The sequence below is a fragment of the Aotus nancymaae genome, unplaced genomic scaffold (genome assembly GCF_030222135.1).
Source record: "Aotus nancymaae isolate 86718 unplaced genomic scaffold, 86718_ANA_hifiasm-v0.15.2.pri h1tg000027l, whole genome shotgun sequence".
In the NCBI taxonomy this organism is placed as follows: domain Eukaryota; kingdom Metazoa; phylum Chordata; class Mammalia; order Primates; family Aotidae; genus Aotus; species Aotus nancymaae.
Genome location: NW_026988440.1, coordinates 198,145 through 216,499, shown reverse-complemented (window position 1 = coordinate 216,499; position 18,355 = coordinate 198,145). Strand labels below are relative to the sequence as shown.

Sequence of the window (18,355 nt, the reverse complement as noted above, 5' to 3'; positions counted from 1 at the left end):
TCTTGAAAGCAGCCATGGAAGAAACATAGGTCGTTTAAAATGCATCTGGATTGGAACGTAGCTGACATCTCTCCCTGTCAGCCACAGTAGCCAGAAGAAACATCAGCATTCAGCAGCTGAGGAAAAAATCAACATCAAACTGGGAATCTGTGGCTAGCAAACCCACCTTTCAACAATAAAACAAAAGGCCAGGCACGGTGGTCACGTCTGTATTCCCAGCACTTTGGGAGGCCGAGACGGGTGGATCACTTGAGGTCAGGGGTTTGAGACCAGAGCGGCCAAGATGGTGAAACTCTGTCTCTACTTAAAATACAAAAGTTAGCCAGGCATGGTGGCGGGCTCATGGAATACCAGCTCCTCAGGAGGCTGAAGCAGGAGAATCTCTTGAACCCGGGAGGCAGAGATTGCAGTGAGCAGAGATGGCACCACTGCATTCCAGCCTGGGCTACAGAGCAAGACTCTATCTCAAAAACAAAAACAAAGCAAAAAAAGAATCAAACAAAGACTTTTTATATAAATAAAATTGTTGGTTTTTCAGCAAAATACTTCCTCTACAAATATTTAGAATGTCACTAAGATATATTAAAAAAGAAATAAAGCCTGGCTCGGTGGCTCACGCCTATAATCCCAGCACTTCTGGTGGCCGAAGCAGTCAGATCACCTGAGGTCAGGAGTTGGAGACCAGCCTGACCAACATGGAGAAACCCCTTCTCTACTAAAAATACAAAAAATTAGCTGGGCGTGGTGACATATGCCTGTCATCCCAGCTACTCGGGAGACTGAGGTAGGAGAATTGTTTGAACCCAGGAGGCAGAGGTTGCAGTGAGCTGAGATCATGCCATCACACTCCAGCCTGGGCAACAAGAGCGAAACTCCCTCTCAAAAAAAATATAAAAAGGAAGAAAGGAAAACCAAAAAATGAAAGGAAGAAAAACAGAAAAATTAATTGGTAATCATAGATATATGGAAATTAATACCATTATTATAAAATATTAATAATATAGACTTCAAAGGAAATAAATAATGTCAAATACTTAATTTGTTATGTTGCACTTTGCTTATTCATCTTCCCACCTCCACCTAGGCTGTGCCATCCATGAGGTCCAAGGAAGTTTCATTCTTTTTTCTGAAACTGGTCCATAGAGAACAGTACCCAGAATAAGACAGGTGCTTGATGAATCTTTACCAAATGAATACATTTCCTGGAAATAATTGGCAGACCAGGAATTGTGATGTATATGCACAACTCAAAAGCAGCTGAGGGAAGTGACAGCAGAGAATGTGGTGGCATAGGGAGCTCCAAGGGCCACTACTCTACAGAGACCGTATGCTCATCAAACATCAGCACAAACACAGAAATCTCAGAGAGCTTTTAAAGCACAGATTCCTGGACTGCATGTAGGGCTGTGGAGGCCCCACAGGGTCGTGGGGAGTCCTTTATGCTGTGGTGAGGTACAGGATCCAAGAAGTAAAGAGACAGGACACTGAAGAACTGGTGAAGAGCATCTGGACTCGGGGGGCCACACCACCTGTGAGTGGAGATCAGCGGAGGCCTCCAAATGCCCAAGAGCATCTGTATTTATTAGATACAAGCAGGAGGCAGGGCTGTGAGTGAGGTCATCATCTATAGGCTCGGTAATAGGGCGTACATAATTACATGAGTTACAAGCGAGGGGTCCACCCCATTATGTCATTTGGGCAGAGAGGTGGGCTGTGCACAGCAGGAGGCTGGGCCATGCACAGTAGTAGAGGGTTGTGTACAAAAAAGGGGTCCACCCCCATTAGGTCACTGAGGCAAGGAGGTGGGCTGTGTGCAACAGGTTTCATGCGCAACAGTTCTTATCTGGGGGCTGGCGACTTGAAAGGATTTCCAATAGAAGGATACTGTAAGCTTAATGCAGTGGGAGCTGACAGACTTGTGCTCTTCTCTTAAGATATTTATGGGAGGATGATTTGAGCTAGCACAGAAGCGAGAAAAGACTGACAGGGTGTCCAGCCGCCATGACTGGTCACACCAGTGGGGTTCTTCTCCCTCAGTTACTTCCAGGATCTCAGGCCTGAGGCCTACTTTCCACGGGAAGTGGATGCAAGGCACTACAACTCCTTTATCAGGAGGAGAGGCTCTTGCTCCAAGCCTGCCTTTCCAGGCAGGGATGCCACTGCCTTGATCTTTGGTTCTCGTCCTGGTCTGGCTGTTTTCCAATGTACTGCTTCACTCCTGTGACTGCTCTAGGCATTCCTCCTACTACAAACTACTCTATGGTTATATAGAAGGATTATATAAATCAGCACTAAATGTGTCAGTACAGCTCCAAAAACATTACCTATAAGACTATATAGAAAGATTATATAGAACTAAGTATGCTAGGTATATGTAAGCAGTACGTTATATTTCAAGCACTAATTCTATAAACTAATATATGATTATATATGAAGGATTATGTAAAGGAAACAACTGAGCAATAACACTATAAACTAAGATATTTTTCAGGCACTAGTTGTGCCTGGGGTCTGGACAATTCTCCTTCCTCGGTGCCCATGGTGGGTGTTACCCACACTGCACCAGCAGATGTTCTCATTGGGTTGCCCAACAATTAACTGCTGACAAGTTGAAAAATATATTCCAAAATCTTTTACGTGGTAAGCTCCTGAGTTTTCTTGGGAATCTGTCCTTCTGTCTTTTCTCCTCCAAATAGAGCTCACCCTTGTTCCTCTGCAAGTAAAAAGCCTCCTTTTAAAAGACAGTCCCAGATCAGCCGGGTTCAAACCCCAAAATGACTTTCTGTCTTGGATCCAACTGCTCAGATGCAACTCTGGGGCTAATTTCAGTGGGAGTTAGGAGATTACTTCATTAAGATGATTAGTAAGAGGGCCAATAGTGGACATTAATGTTAGGGAAGTCATGTTTGCATTTCTAAAATGAATCTGCCTTTTTGCATTTCTAAAAAGAATCTGCAATTCTAGAAAGAACTGCTTACCAGTGAGTATAGAGTTTTTTCTCTGTAGGGTAAAGTTCTCAGCAGAGGAACTAACAGTAGCTCTAGGTTCCACCATACATGTCACATGTAGCTGACTGACCCCCTCAACTTCCTCCCCAGCTGAAGGAAAAAGCTGATCTCTAATCTCAGCCCATCCTTCAGCTGCATTCCACTGGGTGTGGACTCTCTACAAGTGTGAATGTTCCTGGATCTCAGTTGCTCCTTCTGCTGTTGTGGAGGCTCCATTGATGTGGTTTATGCCCAGGTGGACCTGCAGGAGGCTGAGTGTCCCCTAAGTCTCAAGGCCAACATTTTCAGCAATCCCAGACCAACTCTTCAGGTTCTCAGTGACTCAACTTTTCATCTGTGGAAGGGAAGAGTCCATCTCCCTCTCTCAGGTATGATGGGAATTATGTATATTTAAATAGTAATATATAAGTTGATGGCATTCTTCGGGTTGCATTGATTGCTCAGCTGAACTCCATAAAGAAAGGATGGAGCATGGAGTGTGGAGGAAGAATTCATTTCTTCTCTCTGAAGGACTCATCAATAAGCATTTCTGCCCTGTGGATTGCAAATGAGAAATTTGCTTTAGGAAGGTGTAGGAAGGAGATCTGGACTTGCTTTTATTGTTATTATTACTTTACAGACGGGCCTTGCTATACTGTCCGGGCTGGAGAGCAGTAGCTATTCACAGACACAATCATAACATACTGCAGCTTCAACCTCCTGGCAGAAACCATCTTCATGCCTCAGCCTCCCAAATAGCTGGGACTACAGCCATGCACCACTGCCCCTGGCCACTTATCGTTATTTTACTTCAAGTATTTTATTTTGAATGTTAAAAATATATGATTTTTAGAGTATTATACTCAGAATCTATTTGGACACAGAAGACCTGAAAATGGTCAGAAGAAAGACACAAATACCACTTAAATCTCCACTTAGAAAATGCCAGCAACCATGCTACTGAACATTCTCAGACTGCAGTGTGAGTGGTGGTCCCTGGAGCTGTCCTATACAATGGTGTTGACTTTCATTCTGTTGTTTTCTATGTATATATATGTGTTGACAAAAAGAGTCAAACTCTGGAAAATATTTAAAGATATTTTTTCTGAGCCAAATATGAGTGACCATGGCCCATGACACAGCCCTCAGGAGGTCCTGAGAACGTGTGCCCAAGATGGTTGCTGTGCAGTTTGGTTTTATACATTTTAGGGAGGCATGAGACATCTATCAAATATATTTAAGGAAGACATTGGTTTGTTCCAGAGAGATGGGACCACTTAAAGCAGGTGGGGAGTGGGCTTCCAGGTTATAGGTAAATTTGAACACTTTCTGGTAGACAATCGAGTTTTTGCTAAGGACCTTGGATAGATACAAAGGAAATGTTCAGCCAGGTGTAGTGGCTCGTGTCTGTAATCCCAGCACTTTGGGAGGCTGGGGTGGGAGGATTACTTGAGGTCAGCAGTTTGCAACCAGCCTGGCCAACATGGTGAAACCACATCTCTACAAACATACAAAAATTAGCTGGGCATGGTGGTGCATCCCTGTAATCCCAGGAAGGCTGAGGCAGGAGAATCACTTGAACCCTGGAGGTAGAGGTTGCAGTGAACCAAAATGGCACCACTGCACTCCAACCTGGTGACAGAACAAGACTCCATCTCAAATTTAAGAAAAAAAAGAAAGGAAATGTTCAAGTTATATAAAAGATTGTAGAGACCAAGGTTCTTTTGAAGTCTCACAGCATTGCTCCTAGAGACAATAAATGACAAATGTTTCCTATTCAGACATTTTAAAAGATGCTAGACTCTCAGTTAATCTAGTCAGAATTGGAGGAGCCTGGAAGGAAATATTCTAACTATGTTTTATTTGTTTGTTTGTTTGTTTGTGGCTTTTTTGTTTTTTTGAGACAGAGTCTCACCCAGGCTGGAGTATAAAGGCACAATATTGGCTCACTGCAACCTCCACCTCCCTGGTTCAAGCAACTCTCCTGCCTCAGCCTTCCAAGTAGCTGGGATTACAGACACCTGCAACCATGTCCAGCTAATTTTTGTATTTTTGTAGAGATGGGGTTTCACCATGTTGCTCGGGCTGGTCTTGAACTCCTGACCTCAGGTGATCCAACTGCCTCCGCCTACCAAAGTGCTGGGATTACAGGCATGAGTCACCATGCTCAGCCAGTCTAGCTATGTTAATAGGGATTCTTTGCAGATGTGAATTTTCTCCCACAAAGCACAGCTTGCAGGGCCATTTCAAAACGTGACAAAGGAACATGTTTTAAGGGTAAAAAAAATTTATTTTCTTCCTTGTCTCACAATGTTAATGCAGATGCAGGTTAGAAACTAAGTCACAATATATAGGGTTGAATAAAACCCATCTGATGAGAATGTATGGTTTGTAGGGCATGACTCCCCAGGTCCCTTAGATAGGAATTTGGGCAAGATTAAAAAATCAGAGTTTCATCCTCATATTCTTATATATGCTTTCAATTTACAAAGTTGCATTCATGTGTTATGGTTTGTCTTGAATGATTCTTGTTGAGTGTGTTATTAAACAAGTAGTTTTCATGTTATAAAGTCTGCATAAAATTTGAACACTTTCACAAGCTGCATATCACTTCAAACAAAGAGACATAACTCAACTTCTCTTGGATCCATCTGCTTTCATCGTGTCTTGTTGTAAAACAATGTTTTGAGAGCATATTTATACATAAAAGTTCTTCTATGTTTGGGATTTGAAAATATTCATAGATTACTCAAATGATGAATATTGGGCCAAAGGCTGAACATGTTAAAGCCTTTTCATACACATTGCCAAACTGGTCTCTAAGTTGTGCTGACCTGTTCATTCATTTAATAGATAAGTACTATTGAACCCTAATTCTTTACTAATGATGACATTGGGGATATAGGGACAAGATTCCTTGTTCAAAGAACATATATAATACTAACTGTGATGGTTAATTTTTGGTGTCAACTTGACTGGATTAAGGGATATGTAGATAGCTGGTAATACATTATTGATTGGTGCATCTGTGAGGGTGCTTCTGGAGGAGATTGATGTGTGAGTTGGTGGACTGAGTGGGGAAGATCCTCTCTCAACGTAGTAAGGCATCATCCAATCACCTGGTGTTGCAAATAGAACAAAAAAGCAGAGGAAAGTCTCATTGACTCCTTCACTCTGGAGCTGGGACACCCTTCTTCTCCTGCTCTTGGACATCACAACTCCAGGTTCTATGGTTTTGGACTCTGACACCTGCACCACGGGGCCTCCTTACCCTCTAACTATGCTACTGTCTTCCCTGGTTCTTCAGGTTCCCGATGGCTTCTGTCGGAACTTCACATCCTCCATAATTGTGTAATTCAGTTCCACTAATAAATCCTCTCTCTTCTCTCTATGGTCTATCTATCTATCCAGTTGGTTGGGTCACCCTGAGAAACCCTGATACACCAATGGACAGTAACCAAATAAAATCTAGTATTACTGATAATTGCCATTGAGAAAAATATGCCTAGGTCAGAAGATTGATGGTGGTGGGAATAGCAGGGGATAGAGTTTAGCCAAAATCATTGAACAAGATGTCTCTGAGAACTTGATCACTGGTTATTTGAACAGAGACCTGAATCCTGTGAGGAGTGAGCCATGTGGATCCCTGGGGAGCAGGTACATATGGGAGTCACAGCAGGGGCAGGTGGCAGAGACAGGACAGAGCAGTGACAAGAGGCTGCTGTGAGTGGAGATGAGTGAGCTGTTGCTGAGAGGGGTGGGATGAGGCCAGAGTTGCCAGAGGGGCGCTTTGTTGAGGGGCTTTTAGGAAATGGTGAGAGAATGGAGTTTCATTGTGCTAAGAAGGGAAGAAGCTGGAGTGTCTGTGGGATGTGGTGGTGAGGATGTGCTCTAATTCCCATTTGAAAGGCTCACTGTGCCTTTGTCCTGTGGGTAATGGCAGTGGTGTAAGAGGCAGAAGGCAGCCCAGCTGGAAGGCCCTTCCGGTTTGCTATCCTAGGGAGGATGGTTCTGGGGTGGAGGCCATAGAGGAATGAGAGGTGATTGGGTTTACTGTTGATACTTGTTTTTAATTTTGGTTAAACATACACAGCATAAAATTTACTTTTTAATCATTTTTGAGGGTACAATTCATTGGCATTAAGCACATTTTTGTAAGTGTGTTTACACAGTACAACATTGTAAGTGTTCTAAAGCCACCACCACAAATATCCATTTCCAGAACTTTGTCATCATCCCAAGAAGGAACTGTACCCATTAAAATATCTCTCCCTTACCACCCTCAGACCCTGGTAACTTCCATTTACTTTCCATTTCTATGAATTTGCCTATTCTGTGTATGTGAAATCACATAATATTTGTCCTTTTGTTTCTGGCTTATTTCATTAATCATAATGTTTTCAAGATTCATCTGTGTCATGGCATGTGTCAGAATTTTACTCATTTTAAGGCTGAGTAATAGTCCATGTGTATATACCATATTTCTTAATCCATTCATCCACTTATGGACCCTTGGCTTGCTTCTGTCTTTTGGCTATTGAAAATAGTGCTACTATGAGCCCGAGTGTACAAATATCTGTTTGAGTACCTGAGTACCCGCTTTCAGTTCTTTTTGGTATATGACCAGAAGTGGAATTGCTGGATCATATGGTAATCCCATTGTTACTTTCTTGAGGAATTACTATACTGTTTTCCATGGTGGCTGCAACATTGTACATTCCCACCAGCAGTGTAGAGGATTTCAGTTTCTCCACCTCCTCATCAACAGTCAGCCTAGTGAAGCTGAGATGCTTCATGAGTCTATTGGCCATTTGTGTTTCTTCTTTGCTGACTTGTCTCTTCATGTCCATTACCCATTTTTGAATGGGTTTCTTTTTAATTGATGAGTTGTAGTTTTTATGTATTTTAAATACTAATTCCTCATCAGATATATAATTGGGATGAGGAAACAGACAGAAAGTGGATGCAAAAGAATTGAAAACAAGTACTCAGGAACTCAAACAGAGATTTGTACACTCAGGCTCATAGCAGCATTGTTCTCAGTAGCCAAAAGGTGGAACTCTTCCCATTCTATGCATTTTCTTTCCACTCTCTTACTAATGTCCTTTGATGCATTTTAAAATTTAAAAACAGATTTTAAATTTTGATGAAGTTTCATTTTTCATTTTTCTTTTTCTTTTTTTTTTTTTTTTTTGAGATGGAGTCTTGCTCTGTCACCCAGGCTGGAGTGCAGTGGTGCAATCTCAGCTCCGCCTCCCAGGTTCAAGTGATTCTCCTGCCTCAGCATCCTGAGTACTGGGATTACAGGCCTGCACCACCATGCCTGGCTGATTTTTGTATTTTTAGTAGAGACGGGGTCTCACCATGTTGGTCAGGCTTGTCTCAAACTCTTGACCTTGTGATCTGCCTGCCTCAGCCTCCCAAAGTGCTGGCATTACAGGCATGAGCCACTGAGCCCGGCCTATCATTTTTCTTTTTTTGCTTGTGCTTTGGGTCATCCAGCCATGAATCTACTACTGAATCCAATGTCCACAAAACTTTTAATGTTTTCTTCTAAGGGTTTTACAGGTTTGACTCTTAAGCTTAGTTGTTTGATGCATTCTGAGTGAATTGTTGAGTACGGTGTAGGGAAGGCTGTGAACTTTGTCCAAAATCATTCTTTTGCATGTGGATATCCAGTTCCTCAGCACTGTTTCTTGAAGCACCATCTGTTGAAGTGGGGCTGACACATTTGTAAGATGCAACGAGTGCCAGTACATGGAGGCCCATGAATTTACTTTCTTTTCTTTATTCCATAGTTGTTTTGAGGAAACTTCCAATAACAAGGCCAATAGAAATGAAAATATATGAATTCTGACCAAGTGCGGTGGCTCACGCCTGTAATCCCAGAACTTTGGGATGCTGAGGTGGGTGGATCACAAGGTCAGGAGTTCGAGACCAGCCTGACCACCATGGTGAAACCCTTTCTCTATTAAAAACACAAAAATTATCAGGGCATGGTGGTGAGTGTCTGTAATCTCAGCTACTCAGGAGGCTGAGGCAGGAGAATTGCTTCAACTCTGGAGGCCAAGGTTGCAGTGAGCTGAGATTGTACCATTGCACTACAACCCAGGCGATAGAGTGAAACTCCATCTCACAAAAACAACAACAAAAGATACATATCTCTTTATAATATATATTTGAGATGGCATCCTGCTGTGTTGCCTGGGCTGGTTTTGAACTCCTAGCCTCAAGGCATCCTCCCACCTGGCCTCCCAAAGTGCAGACAATACAGGTGTGTGCCACCATGCTCAGTCTTTATTTACTTACTATTTAACAAAATTGTATATTTAAAATTTTTATATATTCGTGAGGCATGAGTGAATTTTGCTACGTTGATGTATTGCACTGTGGTGAAGTCAGGGCCTTCAGGGCCTTCATCACAGGAGCAAAGAATCCAACAAGCACTGCTGTGTCCACCAGGCCACCTCCCATCATCCACCCCCCTCATCTACCTCAGCCCCTCCGAGTCTCCACTGTCCATCATCACACACTCTGCTTCCAGGTATCTAAAGAGATATTAAGCAAACATGGCCAATGACAACTGTTAGATTTCATTCCACTATTCTTTCAGCTTTTCTGCTCATTTGAACATTGATATAATTACCAGTTGGAAGAATGAGGGAAAGAGAGAAAGAGCTGAATCTAAAGGTCCTAGGACTTGTATCCTACTAGGAAACAGAGTTAATTTTTGTGGTTCTCAAAGTGTTGCTGTAGATTACTGAGATTCTTGAGTGCCTTTCAGAGGATCCAGGAGAGAAACTTGTTTTCACAATAAGAACAGGATGCAATCTGCCTGTTACATTTTGTGGACGTTTCCATGGATGGTGCAAACACCACGGTAGTTAACACATCCAGCACCTTAACAAAAATCAAGGCAGTGGCACCAAACTGCATTCCTGCTTCAGAATATTTTTGATGGAGCAGTAAAAATTATCTTTTGTTCAATTTTGATCCCAAATACATGTCTTTTTAATATTCTTTTTAAGAAAGTGGAGGCCAGGCGTGGTAGCTCACTCCTGTAATCCCAGCACTTTGGGAGGCCGAGGCAGGCAGATCACAAGGTCAAGAGATTGAGACCATCCTGGCCAACAAGGTGAAACCCCATCTCTACTACAAATACAAAAAAATAAGCTGAGCATGGTGGGGCGTGCCTGCAGTCCCAGCTACTCAGGAGGCTGAGGCAGAAGAATTGCTTGAACCCCGGAGGCGGAGGTTGTCAGTGAGCCAAGGTTGTGCCACGGCACTCCAGCCTGGAGGCTGATGACGGAGTGAGACTCTATCTTAAAAAAAAGAAAGAAAGAAAGAAAGAAAGAAAGAAAGAAAGAAAGAAAGAAAGAAAGAAAGAAAGAAAGAAAGAAAGAAAGAAAGAAAGAAAGAAAGAAAAAGAAAGAAGAAAGAAAGATTAGAACTGAGGCAAAGGACATTTCAGCAATGCAGTTTTTGCTTTCTGGACTGCAGGAAGGATACTTTCCGTAGCCATTTTGCCACAAGAATACAATGAACAAAGAAAAACACACAAATTTTTTACACATTAGGGGTCGTTCTTACTGCTGTGTCTGATCTCAGTTGGCTGGAGTCAGACCTTACAATCTAAACTAAAACCTGATTAGCTAATGACTTAAAACTTTTCTAAACTGGTAAAAGCAATGGAGAGCTGGGACATGCCTGTGAGTTCGTACAGCATGGATATCTTGGTTAAAGTACAAGGACATAGAATGTACTATGTGCCTGTAAGCACGGCATGTTTAACAGCTACACAGTATAGGGCTTAACAAAGTTATTAGCACACTTATTCTTTAACAAGAAAGGAAACTTTAAAAGGGAACTTTCCTACTTCCCACACAAGCAAATGTGCATGTCCCACTAGCCAGTTTGTTAGTATTACCAATGCACCACAATGTAGCAGCCTCTTAGTCTCTCCTGGTGAGGTGTTACCTGGAGTTATTTGTCTCACCACCAAGAAAAGTAAGGAGCATGGATACAAAGGGTGAGGTTGGAGCAAAAGTTCAATAAGCAAAAGAAAAATGCTCTCCCTGGTGGAGCAGGGGCTTGGAAGAGGGTTGCCATTGTCACAGTTGAATGCAAAGACTTTTATAAGAAACTGATGAGGGCTGGTTGTCTCATTTGCATAAGGAGCAAATTTCTGGTACCTCCACCCCATTCTCCTAGCGTCCATGTGGGCCCTTAGCTTAAATTATTTCATATTGCTTTGTTCCCCTTACTACGCATGTGTCGGATGACAGAATTTTCCATTGTGGGCATATCTGGGCAAGTCTCCTATGTAGCCTTTCTGATCTGTGCAGCCATGGGCATGTCTTAGGCAAGCCCCCCTGTGGTAGTTCCCTTCTCTGTGCCTACTGGCTGTTCTTTTGTTTGAAATACTTCAACTGAGGACCCACCACAACTGCCTACCTGACTAGTTTCTTCCTTTTCCTCTCTCAATTTGTGTTACAGTGTCCTTACTGATTTCTGCCTGAGCAAGACTGGGCACACCTTGAGGGCAAGGAGGGTTTCTTTCCTCTTATCTCAGTCCCAGCTCCTCTTAAAACAATACCTGACACATAGCAGGTGTTTGATAAATGTTTACCAAATGAAGGGATTGCCTGCAGTGACCTGGCAGACAGGAAAGTGGAATGCAAAACCACAAGTCAACGTGGCTGGGAGATTTTCCAAATGCTGGTGCTGGGCAGAAGGCCACTGAAGTTCATTTTTGGAACCTTCCCATCTGTCTTGTTCCCCTCTGATCAGGGACATTCATGCCCCTCAGAGCCCACCTAGTCACATACTGCCTTTCAGGACCACCTTCCAAATCAGCCAGGTACAAGCCCCACAGACTTCCTGCCTGTGGCTCCAAATGCTCAGCTGAAATTCTGAGATTAATTACAGTCACATTAGAGGCTTATCCCTTTGGGGTATAACTAGGAGTGACGATGGCTGGCTTTAAGATTCTGAAAGTTGCCTGGGCACAGTGACTCACCTGCAATTTCAGCACTTTAGAAGGCTGAGGTGAGTGGGTCACAAGGTCAGGAGTTCAGGACCAGCCTGGCCAATATGGTGAAACCCTGTCTCTACTAAAAATGCAAGAAAATTAGCCAGGTGTGGTGGCACATGCCTATAATCCCAGCTACTCAGGAGGCTGAGGCAGGAGTATCACTTGAAACTGGGAGGCAGAGATTGCAGTGAGCCAGGATTGAGCCACTGCACTTCAGCCTGGGTGACAGATCAAAACTCCATCTCAAAAAAAAAAAAAAAATCTTTCAGGAAGTAATGTATGCATCTCAAAGGAGAAGGCTGATCCATGAAAAATAAAGAGTTTTGGTATGTGCAGGTCTGGAATCTTCAGGAGATAAACAATGATAGCTCTAGGAGCACTGGGACCCACAGGCAACCCACCTGTCACCATAGCCTAGGCAGGTGTTGGGCTCTCACTTTGTCCCCTCCTCTGCACACCCTGGATGTGGATAGTCCCTGAGTGCAAACTTCCCTGGACTCTGACCCTGGGTGCTGCTCCCGCTGTTGTGGAGCCTCTGTGGGTGAGGTGCATGCACAGGGGGCTTCACAGGACACCTGGGGCCCTTTAGAGTTTCAAGGCCAACAGTTTTGGAGAATCCTTATCAGGTGTCCAGGCTCTCAGGGACTCAGATGCCCAAACTATGAAAATGAGAGAATCTATCCCACTCCGTCGGGTGTGATGAGATTCATATTACGTGACAATGGGGAATCTATACATGGATCGTACTCTCAGCGTTGCCTTTATCAGTCAGCTGGTGCCTAAAACCCAAAGATGGGTCAGGCATGGTGGAGGAGGAGCTCCTTTCTTACCTTCTAAAGGTGCCATCAACAGGAATTTCTGTCCTGTGGAGTCGAGAGGAGAGTTTCCTTCAAGCTGAGTTGGGAATGAACATTTGGACTTCTTTAAAATTTTATTTCAAATTTTAAAAACTTTCTAATAGATATGCTATCTTCTTAGAAAGTAAAACCTCCTCAAATACAGAAAATGTAAAAAATGTGTAAAGAAGCAGAAGGATGGAAACTGCCTGTGTCTCCACTGGGTGGGTCAGGATGAACCTTCGCCCGGCAGAGACTCAGACTTCAGAGGGAAGGGGCCCTGGAGCTGCGCTCTGCATCCACCCCTGAGTGTCCGCCCCTGGTTCCCGTGTGTGCAGTGTCTGTGCAGGACTACTTCGTGTCATCACGCTTATGAGTTATTGTGAATCTTGCTTTTCAAAACTTCATTATTAACAAGCAACTTTATATCATATTACCAAATCTCACATGCCGCTTTCACGAGCTGGAAGCTATTTCCAAAGGACCTAGCCACTCTTCTTTTGTATGTTTTTTCATCATGATAATTAATATCCTATACCTGAAGATCTTTCTATATTTTGGATTTTGTTTAAAAATCACAGATTTCTCAAATAGAAGTCATTAGGTCAAAGGGCGTGAACATTTTTAAGCCTTCTCACACATATTATCTAATTGCTCCTCAAAAGCTGTGTGCCAATTCTATTCACCCATTTATTCAGCCCCTTCTCTGTACTTGGAATTCTAGATGCTGGAAATCCACGTGATGTTGAGACAAGGTCCCTGCCTCAAAGAACATGTTGCAGTGATACAGATCACAAAGGAAACAATAGTAATATCCATGATCATTTTTATGGAGAAACATGCTTGGTCTAGAAGACTGTTGGTGGTGAGGATGGTAGGAGATATATTTTGTTGATGAAGACATGCCTGAGAGCTTGATAACTGGTTGTTTAAGCAGAGACCTGACTGGTGTGAGGGGCAAGCCCTTTGGATCCCTGGGGAGCAGGTGCACATGGGGAGTTCCAGGGGGAGGTGCCTGAGACAGGATTGAGCAGTGTTAGTGGAGATGAGTTAGCTGGGCTGAGAGGGGTGGGATGAGGCCAGAGTGGCCAGAGGGACCCCGTGACGAGGAGCTGACAGGAAATAGTGAGAGACTGGGGTTTCACTGTGCTAAGAAGGGAAGAGGCTGGAGTGTCTGTGGGACATGGTGGTGAGGATGAGCTCTAATTCCCATTTGAAAGTCTCACTCTGCCTGTTGTGTGGGTGATGGACAGCTGAGTGAGAGGCAGCAGGCAGCCCAGCTGAGAGGCCCTCTGGTTTACTGTCTTGGAGAGGATGGCTCCAGAGAGGAGGCAGTAGAAGACTCAGAAGTGATTGGATTTGGGTTAATCAGTTTTTAAGATGGTGTCAGCAGTAACTCCATGGAGAACCACACATTTCTTTGCTTACTTTAATTCTACAGCAACATTCGAAGTGTCTTACTACAACAAACCCAGTGTAGTAAATATGTTTGAATTCTTTAAAAATCAACACCAAGGAAAATATACATTTGAAAATATTAAGGCTGGAGTAAAGCTAGAACACTACTAGGCAAGAAGGAACATCTGAAACATTTGCTGATATGGAGTTTACTGTTCACCTAGCCATAGATTTGTCAGCTCACGATTTCATTGCATGAGAACACCACAGAGGAGGTGACAGTGAAGGTCACCGGTCCCTTGTTTCTTGCTTCAGGAAGAGCTGCCCATTCTACATTGATGTTCAAAGCAAATTACATCACTGTAAGACGTTTAATGATGATGTCAAAGTCCACAAAGTCCACAAAGTGTCAAAACCTCAGGAGTCCAAGGAGAGTCTACATTTCTCCCCAGAAATGGCCTCACTGTGCAATGTTGAAGGGAGAGCGTCGCTTCATGGGGCCCCAAGATGCAGGAGCATTTGGGCTGCAGCTCTAAATAAAGATGCCCTTTCCACCTGCAGGTTCCATGACACCTCACAGGCAACTTGGGTGATCTCACCTGAGCTAGGAGTTCAGTTTTTTGATGTTGATTCTCTTTGAGCCGTTGCATGAGCTTTAAAATGTGATGTGGCGACTTTGCTATACTGCTGTTTCTTTGCTGGAATTGACATCCACAGTGGCTCTGGCTTCCCTGTCTGGTCCCAGGAGGAAGTGGAGTGTCCTGCACTTTTTGTCAGCATCCCTTTGTGTAGGAAGGATCAGGAGACTTGGAGTGAGGGGCTCCTGCAATCTCACCTCCTCCATAAAACAGTGTCCCTTAAGCTTTCTGGGAGTACGGGCCTGGGCACTGTGCTGTTCTGATTAACATAATTGTCCCAGCTCCTGGAAAAAACGCTCAGATGCACAAAATATACCAACTCTTGTAAGCAAGGCCAAGGTGGGGATGTTTCTAGGTGCCAGGTTTAGCACTTTGACTTTCTGTGTACACACAGGGGCCAGGTGTTGTGGTTTATGCCTGTAATCTCAGCACTTGAGAGACTGAGGCATGAGAATCACTTGAAGCCAGAAGTTCGAGACCAGCCTGGGTAACAAGTAAGACCCAGTCTCTACAAAAAAATAAAAAAGAATACACTGTGTATTGTGGCTCCAGTCTGTAGTCCCAACTACTCAAGAAGCTCAGTTGGGAGGATTGCCTGAGTCCAGGATTTGGAGCCTGCAATGGGCTGTGATGGGGCCACTGCTCTAGCTTGACCTTCACACTGAGACCCTGCCTCAAAAACAAGCAAACCAAACAAAACAAAAAACCAAATACACACACACAGCCAGAGCTAGCATTGAGGGAGAGGCTGACCTCAGGGGTGGGGTCACAGGCATCCCTCAAGTCCCTCTCAATGGCCTTCATCTCTGTTTCCTGGAGGTGAGGAGTCTGTACTTCATGAGCGGAAAGTCCTCTGGAGCGGAGCAGAAGGTATGCAGGAGCTGGGATCAGAGAGGGGAAAGGATGAGGAAGTGGAGACAAAGCGGAGGGGGTGGGACAAGGGAGTAGGTGAGGAACGGGAAGGGGAGGACCTTCCAGCTGTCAGAAAAGTCACAGGCAGAATTTGGCTCTTGGTTTTCGTGCTTCATCAGGATGGATTTGAGGAATCAGCCAGAGTGTGAGCTAAGGAATGTACTTTGCAAAGAACATTTCTGAGTCTCCTCCGAGTTTGAACTCATCAGTAGCAGCTGAGAGCCAGGACCCTTGTGCGAGAAGCTTGATGCCCCTTTGCAACCAGGGCATTTTCTGCACCCCACGGGCTGCCCCACCTGGGACTACGCTGGTCCCCTCCAACCCTAACAGGGAGGGAATGAAGGAGAGATCTGGAGGCTTTGAGTCCTCCCTTGTGCTACTTCTTCCTCTGCCATTTATTCTCTGAGTGTCCTCGCCTCCCCTCCGCTGCCCCAACCCCGCTACAGCAAAGCGCATCCTGCACACTGGCCTGGACTCCCGCTGTAGCAGCCCAATGGGTTCATCTTGCCGGCTGCCTAGACAAAGCCGATTTATCAAGGCAGGGGAATTGCCACAGACAAAGAGTAATTCATGCAGAGCCGGCTGTGCAGGATGCCAGAGTTTTATTATTACTCAAATCAGTCTCCTAGAAAACTCTGATCAGGTTTTTTTTTTTTTTTTTTTTTTTTTTTTTTTGAGACGGAGTTTTTGCTCGTTACCCAGGCTGGAGTGCAATGGCGCGATCTCGGCTCACCGCAACCTCCGCCTCCCGGGTTCAGGCAATTCTCCTGCCTCAGCCTCCTGAGTAGCTGGTATTACAGGCACGCGCCACCATGCCCAGCTAATTTTTTGTATTAGTAGAGACGGGGTTTCACCATGTTGACCAGGATGGTCTCGATCTCTTGACCTCGTGATCCACCCGCCTCGGCCTCCCAAAGTGCTGGGATTACAGGCTTGAGCCACCGCACCCGGCCTTCTGATCAGTTTTTAAGCACAACTTGGTGGATAAAAGGGTCAGTGAATCGGGAGTGCTGATTGGTTGGCTCCGGTATGAAATTATAGTGAGTGGGGGCTATTCTCTTAAGCTGACTCAGTTCCTGCGTGGGGGCCACAGAACTGGTTGGCAGGTCCAGATGGGGCCCTCCAGTTGTTAGAAATGCAAAAACCTGAAAAGACATCTTAAAAGGCCCATCTGAGGTTCACAATAGTAATGTTACCTTCAAGAGTAACAGAGGAAGTTGTAAAATTTATGACCTCCGAAATAATGGCTGGTAATATTTAGAATACCAGCCCCTCTCATCTAACTTAATGGCTGGTGGCCTTTCATTTGTTTTACAAGAACAGTTTCCCACCAGGCACGGTGGCTCACGCCTGTAATCCCAGCACTTTGGGAGGCCAAGGCGGGCAGATCACCTGAGATCAGGAGTTCGAGACCAGCCTGACCAGCATGGAGAAACCCCGTCTCTACTAAAAATACAAAATTAGCCAGGCTTGGTGGCACATGCCTGCAATTCCCGCTGCTGGGAGGGTGAGGCAGGAGAATCGCTTGAACCCAGGAGGCGGAGGTTTCCGAGAGCTGAGATTGCACCATTGCACTTCAACCTGGACAACAAGAATGAAACTCCTCTCAAAAAAAAAGTTTCTCTTTAAACTATAAATTCCTTCCCAAGGCTAGTTCGGCCTACTCCCAAAAATGAACAAGGGCAGCTTAGAGGTTAGAAGCAAGATGGGGTCAGTCAGGTTTGATATCTTTCACTGTCATCATTTCCTTAATGATGATTTTGCAAAGGCGGTTTCACCTTGGCTTCAGACCCACCAGTGCGATATCACTGTGTCCTGTCCTTCCAGCCACTGCCACTAGGTGGAAGAAGAGACAGCATCGTCCAGATGGCCTGGATTCTTACAGACTCCCTGCCAGAGTGAACATTCTTGAGACTTTCAATCAGAAAGTCAGACTGATTTCCGAAAGCTTTTGGCTGTTTGCAAAATCAAGTCAATACTCCAAGAACAAGATCTGCCTCGACTGTCTCCAGCCAAGGACACTATGGCAACACAGGTTTCAAACGTGCTTTGAGAATAAATGGAAGAGGGTCCCATATCCCCACCCGATTTGCATTTTCCTTTTGTTACAACCAACCTCTTTTGTAAATATTGTGACACATGTCTCCATTCCACTGAAAATATCTCTTCCAAAGGCACTTCAAGACAGATTCAATGCCATGAAAATGTGAAGGATCCTCTTGAAACAGAGTTTCTGATGCTGCGTTTTAATGAACATTTTTTTTGTGTGTGTGTATGTGTGCGTGTGTGTAATTTTTTTTTCAATGGAAGAGCGCTCTCTACGCTACACAGGCTGGACTCCAAAGCATTTGCCTCACTTCCTCAAGCACCAGGACACTTGACCTGAGCCACCACGGCTCGAACATTTTGGTTTTTAAAACTCTGTAACTGGCCAGGCATGGTGGCTCATGCCTGTAATCCCAGCCCTTTGGGAGGCTGAGGTGGGCAGATCACTAGGTCAGGAGATCAAGACCATCCTGGCCAACATGGTGAAACCCCGTCTCTACTAAA

At 44.4% G+C, this 18,355-nt stretch overlaps 1 long non-coding RNA gene across 1 annotated transcript; it reads left to right on the top strand.

Moving 5' to 3' along the window:
* The first annotated feature begins 3,137 nt into the window (after nt 1–3,137).
* Nucleotides 3,138–17,882, top strand: LOC135276612 (uncharacterized). Its single transcript, XR_010344154.1, has 2 exons — nt 3,138–3,376; nt 17,633–17,882. It is a non-coding gene; the product is annotated as an uncharacterized LOC135276612 (long non-coding RNA).
* The last annotated feature ends 473 nt before the right edge of the window (nt 17,883–18,355 follow it).